Genomic DNA, 10,763 nt, shown 5'->3' with positions numbered 1-10,763 from the left:
AATTCTCTGTGCCTCTTGGATTTCAATGTCTATTTCCTTCCCCAAATTGGGAAAGTTCTCAGCTATAATTTGATCAGGCACCCCTTCAGGACCTTTTTCTCTTTCTTCTTCTTTAGAAATTCCTATGATATGGATATTGTTCTGTTTGTATCACTCAGGTCTCAAATTCTTCTTTTCATTCTCCTGGATCAATTTCTCTCTTTTTCTCTGCTTCCTTTTTTGCTATAACTGCACCTTCTAATTCACATATTCTCCTCTCTGCCTCTTCAGTCCATACAGTGGCCACCTCCGTTTTATTATCCACTTCATTTATAGCATTTCTTGACTCATCACAGCTGTTTTGAATGTCCCTAGTCTTTGTATCAATAGTTTCTCTGATGACTTCCATGTTTTTCTCAAGTCCAGTGATTAATTTTATGACAATTGTTCTAAATTCTTGCTCAGCTATTTTCCTTATATCTGTTTTGAGCAGTTCTGTGGCTGTGACTTCTCCCTGGAATTTCTTTAGAGGAGAGTTCTTCCATTTCATCATTTTGGCTAGCTTTCTGTCTCTTGTCAGTTTTAAAAGCTTGTTATGCACTGTGCACCTATTAGTATTGCTCTAGTAAAGGAGGCTCATTGACTGTCTCAGGTCTGTTCATTCAAGAAGTATTCTTTTAATGGTGTTTCTCGGTTTCTCTTGTTGTGGTTTGGTTATTGTATTTTCCTTCTCAGTGATATTTGGACTCTCCAACATATGTACCTTGGCTTGTTTCTTGATGTAGCCCTGGTTAGGGCTCAATTGGTTGAGCATCTGACTCATGATTTTGGCTCAGGTCATGATCCCAGAATCATGGGATTAAGCCCCATGTAAGGCTCTGTGCTGAGTGTGGAGTCAGCTTAAGATTCTTTCTCTCTCCCTCTGTATCTCTTCCCTGATTGCACTCTCTCTCTCTTTTATAGCAAGATTTTGCCACCAGTGGGGCTCAGATTCCGAGGTTTTAGAAGTCTGTGCCACTGCACAAAGTTGGGCGAGGCAGGCAGTCAAGGGCGGGTATTTTTTAAGCATACATTTTTTCCATAGTATGCATAAAATCAGGACATACAAAACTTCCGGCATAGCCCTAAGAAAGCAACCTTTAACCATGAGACAAAGAGCATTGTTTAGTAATGTTCAGTCTTTTATGAGTAAGGGTCATAAAAGGCACTCTGAGGTCTGGTGCTTAAGCAGAAATGATAGTTATAAGAAGGTAGATATTGGTTGCTGCCTGGCGGCAAGAGATCTTGCAAACTTGCTGTACCCTCACCAGGAATTTTCACTCATTGGGTGAGTTCAGGATGGCTCCCAACAATCTTCCTTAACTTCTGAGATTGCAGTGGATTAACCCTAAGCAGGTTACTTACTTGTGTCACATTCTAATGCTTATTTGTGAGGGAGAAATGTACTGATGCCCTGATGCTCGTTATTACTCATAGACCCAGTGTACTTTCAGCTAACGGCTCTGTTATTCCTTTGGTTTAGTTCTTCTCTGATTCTTCTGTCTCTGGTTGGCAGGTAGGGAATGAAAGTGAGCATGTTATACAGGAAATTTTAGGGCTCAAAATATATTCTCATGGCTCCACCAAACCATAAAGCTGGCTGGAAATGTAGTCTTTTTAAACGGCAAATAGAAAAATGAAATGTGTGTCTACTACATAAGTGAATTAAGTAATTCAATCTGAAAGAAAATGCTAAAACTTACTGGAAAAATATAAAAATTTTAAAGAGCTCAACATAGGTATTGTTATCTTAAATAAGACAGATAAGTACAAGCCATCAAGGAAAGATTGATATATTTTAAGCATATTAAAATTAAGAACTTTTGTTATGTAGCATAAAGAAACTTAAATAATTAACCACAAAAGAAGAAGTATTTGCTGCCCATAATAGACAAGGGCATAGTTTCCAGAATATATAAACAAGTACTAAAAATTATTTAAAATAAGAAAGGAAAAAATCCAGAAGTAGGAAAAAAAACAACAAATATGATTTCAAGAAAGATGAAAACCAAATATATGAAAAATGTTCAACCCTTTCCACTCTTAGGAAAATACAAACTAAACCTCACTGTGGCTTTAATTTCACACCTGCTAGATTGGCAAAAATGGAAGAATCTGGCAATGTTAACAATGGGCAAGGATGTGGAAACTATGGGGCAAACTATGAGGAAAAGCAAAAAAATGAGTAAGACAAAATGCAGATCTATAGCTGTCTCTGGGCATGATAGAAATCAGGATAGTGTATCAAGAAGGAGAAAGAGGAAATTTTAAAGCTACTGATAATGTTCTATTTATTAAACTGGATGGTGAGAACATGGTGTTCATTTTAATATTCTGTAAAATTTCTTAATTATATTATATTTGTATAAAATATTTCATAATAAAAGATGAAAAAAAGAGCTTATTCAGTAAATATTTTCTGATAAACTGAAAATACTTTTTAGAAAGCATAGCACACTACCTAGCACCAAATAAATGTGAGCCATATGTTAGGAAATTTATTTTTGTTGCACTTGTGTCTTCCTTAAGTCTTCATTTTTGCCTCTGATTCATCTTATTTCCCTTGGCTGTGTTCTCCTTCATTCCTGCCACCACTTGGTATTTATTGTCACACCCTTCTGATGGGAACTGGTAACATCTCAGGCCCAGGAATCCTGAGACAAAGGAATTTGGATCTGGGACAGATTTCATCAAGTATGTTCAACAGGAAGAGGTAGGGCTAGAATAGAGGGTGTAAGTCTACATTCTGAAGGTGATTAACTTTGTACTGTAATAAACTGACTGTAGGATGCAAAATAAGCTTGATAGGAACTGTTTAGTAAAAGTATGAGACTATAAGGGTAGAAAGAAAGAAAATAACAGAGCCAAATAAGATGACAGATTCCATATAATTTGTTGTATTAAAATAAATTTGTATTATGGTTATGTTAATAAAGTAGAGTATAGAAATCTATGCATTCCATAATTGGGATCTCTCTGAATGTGAGAAAGATAATAAGGAAGTAATTTGGTACAATAAAGTATCACTATGCAAAATTTGTTTCCTCTAAAGTCTTTGTTGAGTTCTAAACAATGGAATTTCCTTAGTAGAAGATGCAGATTTTCACTGAACACTCAGAGTAAGAAAACATTCCAAACTCAGGATTCTGATCTACAAAGGCTCACTACTTAGTTCTTTTAGGTGGGGATGGGAATGGCATGATAGCTCTCAAAGCTAGGATACCACTAAGTACTAATGCCAAATGATAGAGCATAACAATCTGAGAAGAAAAGCCATTTAGGGATTATATATTTATATACACATATACATGTACATGCACATAAGTACACATGTACATATGTATATATAATTTTTTTAAGGAATTTGACTTCACAATTGTGCAAGCTAATTGGATAGTCTGTAAGGCTATTGCCTTTACACCTGATGCTAGAATTGGAAGTCCACTGGGAAGGCAGTCAGGAATAGAGGATGAAAAGTGTAAGAGTGCAAGAATATGCTGGAACCTACAAGCACAAGCTGGCAGTTTCCTGTTGCTCTGACAATGATATGAGTTCTATAGGAGAAGCTGACGTTCTTCATCACCTGGCTCAAGAGTTGGAGAAGCTAAAGAAGAATCCAAGAGAAGGTGGAGCAGTTGCAGGTCTGGCTACTGCCTCATGCCATTGTAAGCCCAGAGACGAGTAACATATGTGAATGTTTGTAACAATGGCTGCTGCTAGGCTTCTGCCCTCCGAATCTTGCACAAGAACTTGTAGCCAATTCCAATTGGCAACACAGTGGGAAGGGAATTCTGGAGAATATAGTTTACTCCAACCAAGCTGACACATTACAAAGCCACCACAGTCTACTATTTGTCACCTTGGCACTCAGACATATCTTCTCAAACTATACTTACTTTCTAAATAAAAACAATAATGAAGTTATGCCTAACATGATACACCTATTCTGCATACAATGGCAACATGGTTAACCCTTTCTCCAGAATACAATACGAAATTCCTGTTTTTGTGGAAAAAGTTCATTCTTTTTTCTAGTCCAGTTGGAAAACTGTGGCCTATGTGCTAAATTTATCTTTCAACCTGATTTTGTACATGCTGTGAGCTAAGGACTTTTAAAAATATTTTTTAGGGGTGCCTGGGTGGCTTAGTCAATTGGGTGTTGAATTTTGCCTCAGGTCATGATTTCATTGTTCATGAGTTCAAGCTCTGCATTGGGCTCTGTACTGACTGCTCAGAGCCTAGAGCCTATTTCAGATCCGTGTCTCCCTCTCTGTCCCTACCACACTCATGCTCTGTCTCTTTCTATCTAAAAAATAAATAAAACATTAAAAAATATTTTAAATATTTTTTAGAAAATAATTTTATAGTGGGGTGTCTGGGTGGCCCAGTCAGTTGAGGCCCACCTCCTGATTTTGGTTCAGGTCATGATCCCAGGGTCATGGCATCGAGCCCTTCATTGGGCTTTGCATTGAGCATGGGGCCTGCTTAAGATTCTCTCTCTGTCACCCTCCCTCCCCCCCCTCTCTCTCTCTGCCTGTCTCCCCCTCTCATCCTCTCTCTCTCTCAAATTAAAAAAAATTATAGTAATTATATAATAATGTTAAAATAGCATCATATTTATATATTTTATAATATATTCAGTGTTTTGTTTTTTTTTTAAAGATGCAACAGAGGCTGTATATGGCCAGAAAGCCCAGGAAAGTCTAAATATTTACTATCTGGTCCTTTACTAAAAAAATGTTAGCTATTCTAGCTAATTCATGCTCATCCTTTGTTATGGTATAACTTAAATATGAGATACAAAGTTAGCTACTATAAACACATCTTATGTAGATGGTGAGGTAAAATAAGGGAAGTAAAAAAATATTTGGTCAAAAATATATACAAACATATGCATATCAAAATATGGAAGAAATATTCTTAACTGTTACAGTTCTTATTTCCACATCTGGTCACTTGGTCATTGTCAGTATTTATAACCATTTTCTTTCTCAATCTAGTCCATAATCCTTTACTCTCAGCACACAGCTCAGCTAGCTGAATATAGTTCCTTCCTTCTCTGGTGCTGTGAGCCAAACCTTTATTCTTGAAAGATGCAGGCTGTTAAAAGTGCTACTGAATTGTATTGTGATATTTTTCCATTTATTTTAATCACAGGACCTAGGAATTCCTGCAGAAGTTCTGCATCCAGACATATTCCTCCTTATTTCTATTGTGTATGGCATCCTAATTTCTACCAATACGATCTAGTACTCCAGCCTGTTGCTTCTTTGCTGATCAATTCATAGGCATGCAAAGTCAAAGTGGGCAGTGAACTTCCCATCCGATGGAATCATTATTGTGTTCCCTGTTGAAACTATCCTCTCTCTCTGACAGTAAGACTTCTAGATCAGTAAAACCTAAGCCTGTAGAAATAGGAAACAAAACTTTTGCTACAGGATCACTAGGGGTAATAGTGAGAGAAGCCACTCTCATTTCCACATCTTGATTCCTAGCCCTGTGAATTCTTGCCTTGAGAGAAACAGGACCATATAGTGGACATATCACCACATCCTGGAGGATACTTCTTCAAATCCTCAAGGTGTTACCACCCAATTGACACCATAACTGAGTTTCAAAATGCCATTCACCCATTCTATCAAGCCAGATGCATTAGGATGATGGAAATATGGTAAGATCAATGAATTCCATCAGCATGACGTTATTCTGACATTTTGTTTGCTGTGAAGTCTCTTCCTTAATCAGAAGAGATGCTATGTGGAATCTCATGGATGTAGTGAAAGCATTTTGGTGGTTTTACTTAAATATGTACAGGAAGGGGAGGCAAGTGCATTTCCAGAGTAGCTGTCTATTCTGCTCTTAGGAATAAGTGCTGCCCCTTCCATCATGGAAGCAGTCTAATATGACCAACCTTATGCCAGCTAGCTGATTCATCCCCCCAGGAAGTGCCATATCAGGGTTTCTTTGTTGGTCTTTGCTGTTGGTTCACCAGGTACTCATAAGTATCTGTAGCCTAATTGGCCTTGATGAATGAAAGCTCTTGTTGAACTCATGTAACACCTTCATCTTTGCTGCTTTGTTCGTGAATCCATTGGACAATGGAAGCATGACTGGGGAAAGAGGCTAATTGATATCCATATTTTATGGGCATCTTATCCACATGATTTCTAAAATCCTCTCTACTAAAGTCACCTTTTGGTGAGCATCCACATGGATGTAAATATCTTCACACTTATGCCAATTTGGAGATGTCTGTTCACATACCTCTTCCCCGACTTTGTCCTCACCAATTTTCTAATCATGATCAATTCAAGTCCCTGGTTATCCAGCCAAACCATTAGCTCATGAGTCAATGCATATCCATACCTCTGTCCATCTCTTTCCAGGCAAAATGTACAACCAGGTATACTTCTCTGCCACTTGGAGGATTTACCTTTACCACTGTACTTGAGAACCATCCCAAGGCGAAGCGAGGGCACTGCAGCCATTTACTTCTATGTATTGTCTGCATATCATACAGAATCAGTGGGAGGTAAACCAAGGTAGAGTATTTTTCTTCCTTAGTCAGCTGGTTATGGAGAACTCTTTATGAGGTCATAGGTATGGAATAAGAAGGAAGGAGAGCCTAAGAAAGAAGCTACAGTCTTTTATAACCTAATCTTGGAAGTAACACACCATCACTTTTGGGAAAGTCTATCAGTCACACAAACCAACCCTGGAATGATAAGGGAGAGGACTACTCAAGAATGTGAATACTGACAGGCAGGGATCATAGAGGTCCATCTTGGCTGACTACCAAACAAAAAGAAGACAAATTTAGGGAATGTGGTCAACAGTCATTTATTGGAATATCAGGTATAAGGGATCCCAAGCTATAGCTGACTAAGTTTTAAAATGCAGAGGCTGTGGAAACAATCTGGAGTTAAGTTATTTGGAATAAATGGTTTCAAAAATTCTTTTTTTAAGTTTTATTTATTTATTTTGAGAGAGAGAGAGAGAGAGAGAGAGCGAGCGAGAGCGAGCGCACATTAGTGAAGGAGGGGCAGAGAGAGAGAATCCCAAGCAGGCTCTGTGCTGTCAGTGCAGAGCCAGACTTGAAACTCACACATGTGAGATCATGTCCTGAGCTGAAATTAAGAGTTGGCTGTTTAACCAACTGAGCCACCCAGATACCCTATTTTTTTTTTAACTTGGATTTGGGTGTTGTGTATTCCATAGTAATTTCTTAATATAAAGTTTATGTTCTCATCCCCTTTGAACACTAGGACTCACTGTTGATGTCTATCTTCATATCCCTTCACAGATTGCCAGCACATGATGATGAGCTTCTGCAAGAGGCAATCCCTAACTTAGTTGGAATGAAAATGTTCTAACATTGTCAGTCAACTTTAAACTATTCACATTTCTAACCACACTCACCAGCAAACTTACTCTTAAAAGGGCTTAATGGTGCATATTTCCAAATTTAAGTAAGTTAGTTTTGTTTTGGAATAGTCCTTACTTTTTTTAAAAATTTTGATTTATTTTTGAGAGAGAGATCAAAAGTGGGAGAAGGGCAGAGAGTGAGGAGACACAGAATCAGCAGGAGGCTCCAGGCTCTGAGCTGTCAGCACAGAGCCTGATGTAGGGCTCAAACCCACAAGCTGTGAGATCATGACTTGAGCTGAAATTCAGATGCCCAACTGACTGAGCCACCTAGGCACCCCTTTAGATTTCTTAAAATAGCTAGAAATGCCATATATCAAATTCAGTTTTGGAAATTAATGCCAAAAGTCAGGAATTGAATGTATTGTTTATTCATCCATCCATCCATCTATTCTTTAAGCAATATTAATGCTTGGCTTTATCCTAATATTTTGTGGGATTTCATATAATGATTCCATACAGTTCTGCTAAGGGATTGGACTAAAATGATAGTAGTGGAGTATAAAGAAACAAACTGATGCTAGAGATATTTAAAAATGTTTCTTAAGTTTATTTTAAGAGAGAGTTAGAGCACAAGCGGTGGAAGGGCAGAGAGAGAGGAAAGGGGAGAAATCCAAGCAGGCTCCTCACCATCAATTCAGAGCCCAACATGGGGGGGGGGGGGAGGCTTGAACTTACAAGCCATAAGATCATGGCCTATGCCAAAATCAAATGCCAGTTGCTTAACCAAATGAGCCACCCAGGTGCCCCTAGAGATATTTTAGAAGAAAAAAGGGAAAGAAGATTTAGTAGATGAAGAAGATAAAGATGATGAAGATAAAGTGACTCACATGTATTGAGAAAAGGAGAGTAGTCTTGGCAATGACAGAAGTAAGGAAATTGAAAGGGGAATCAAGGACAGGAGTTGGGTGTGGGATATAACGAGTTTGAGACAATGAGAGGTCATCCACATAGAAGTTAAAATGTAAGAATAAAACCTATGTGAAAGATTGGAATTATGAAGATTGTTTTCCTGTAATTTATTCTGCAAATATTTGCCAAGTGTCTATGGCAATAAGCATTATAAAATTATGAAGATAAAAATGGACTAAAGGAAGAAAACTAACATTTGTCAGGCATCCTAACACATGACAGGCAACTTATGAGAAACATTATGTTTTGTTACTCCCCATTTTTAGGATGCTTTAGATTTTTTCAGAGTGATTAAACTCTCTATCATGTCAAAATCTGTGTTAAATCTGTGTTATTTCAATGATACCAGTCTGCCTCACTCTTTTTCAGTTTGCTTATGCTCTTATAATGAAAAGGAACACATATGCTAAAATACCTTTAACATAAAAGTGCATGTGTCAAAATTCTAATAAAGGAGCATAAAGTGAGGACCATCAGAATCTGGATGAGAAACATAAACTCTTCTGGCTCAGGTTGTTCAGGGAAGCTTCAGTGGCAGAGGTAGCTCTGGAGTTTACTCTACAATGATAATGGGAAATAACTTGAAACAGAGACGGAAAAGAGTGTTCCAATTTTAAGAAGCAGAAATAATAAATTTAAAGGAATAAGAAAGCTAGGAAGTTTAGAGCTTTGTGATTCATGCACTTGGCTGAAGGTTAGAGTATTTGGGGGACATAGTTAGAAATAGTAAGGTATCAATTGTTGTTAAGCTAGGGCCTTGAATAACAATCTAAATCTGTAAGCTATTTAGTTAGCAAAGGGAAGATATATAAGAGGATGTTGAGTGGGAAATGATGTGATTAGTGCTATGTTTTAGGAAAATTATCCTACCTGCTGGCCAAAACAATTGGTTCAGGATGGTTGAATGACTGAAATGCAGCCACTAGACTTTTTCTCCATTGTTTTATTCAAGAATTATGGGGGGAAAAAAAAGAATCTCTCTTTCCTTGGAAAGTGAAATTGGAAGGTGTGAACCCAAAGATGTTGGGAGCTACCATTGGTTGATTAATTGATTGGTTGATGGATTGATTCATTCATTTATTCATTCAATATATAATGAATATTTGCTCTGTGTCAAGGACGTGTCTGGGTTCTGGAGATAAACTAATGAACAAGGTAGAGTCTGTCTTTTCTTTTGTGGTATTTATATCCTAGTTGAAGAGAAAAATAAATTTAAAAAGTAAAATAAATACAAAAAATAAAATAATAAAGAAAATTTCAGATAAGTTCCATTAAAAAACTAGAACAGGATAGCAAAATAAAGAGTGACTGGGAGTTTCTCAGATTAAGATCAGAAGATCAGATTGAATGTTACTTTAGAGAAGGTGATCAAGCTATGTGACTTGTGGGAGGATATTTCTGAGTTAAAATTTAAGTGATGTAAAGGAAGAATAATTGTTCTGGACAGAGAAAACAGCCTGGGCGAAGCTTCCAATTTGGCCACCTTTGGCCTGTTTAAAATTCAGAATGCAGATAAGCAGAATAAGAGCAAGTGAATGATGGCAAAAATGATAGGAGAGGAGGAATTACCAATTCATATTTTTGTATTGTTGTAAAACATTTTATAACATGTGATGGTTCATTTTATGTGTTACCTTGACTTGGCTGAAGGGTGCACAGATATTTGGTTAAAAATTATTCTGGGAACTGTGAAGGTGTTTCTGGATGGCATTAGCATTTGAAGAAGTAGAATGAGTAAAGCAGATTGCCCTCCCTAAAGTGGGTAGGCCTCATCCAATAAAATAGATGATAGATAGCCTGATAGATGAATAGCCTGATAGATAGCCTGAATAGAACAAAAAGGAGGAGTAGAAGAAAATGTGCTCTTTCTGCCTGTCTTAGAGCTGGGACATCAGTCCTCTGCTTTCAAAGTCAGATTCAGACTTGAACTTATAACCATCTGCTCTCCTGTTTCTTAAGCCTTTAGCCTTGGACTGGAGCTATACCATCAGCTTTTCTGGGTCTCTAGCTTGTTGGCTGCAGATTTTGGGATTCTACCTCCACAACTGCATAAGCCAATTTCTTATAATAAACACACGTACATGTATAGACACACATATATGTATATATACATATGAAACATCTGTGTGTATAACACATTTTATACATACATCATGTGTGTATATATGAATATGAATATAAAGATAAAGATAAATTTCCTATTGGTTCTGTTTCATTTCTCTGGAAACTTAACTAATGTGGACACTCATGAGTTACTCCTGTATTTAAAATATGTGATATTTTAAAAATAAAAAATAGATGTTGAAAAACTGTTGGCCAAATTACTTGGGCAAGCAATTTGATTTTAGTTTCCTTACTGTCAGATGACAGTAATAATAGTCCCTACATCGTGGGGTATTGTGAGGATT

This window comes from Suricata suricatta, chromosome 4 (genome assembly GCF_006229205.1).
Source record: "Suricata suricatta isolate VVHF042 chromosome 4, meerkat_22Aug2017_6uvM2_HiC, whole genome shotgun sequence".
NCBI classification, from domain to species: Eukaryota; Metazoa; Chordata; class Mammalia; order Carnivora; family Herpestidae; genus Suricata; species Suricata suricatta.
Note: the sequence above shows the minus strand (reverse complement) of the source record.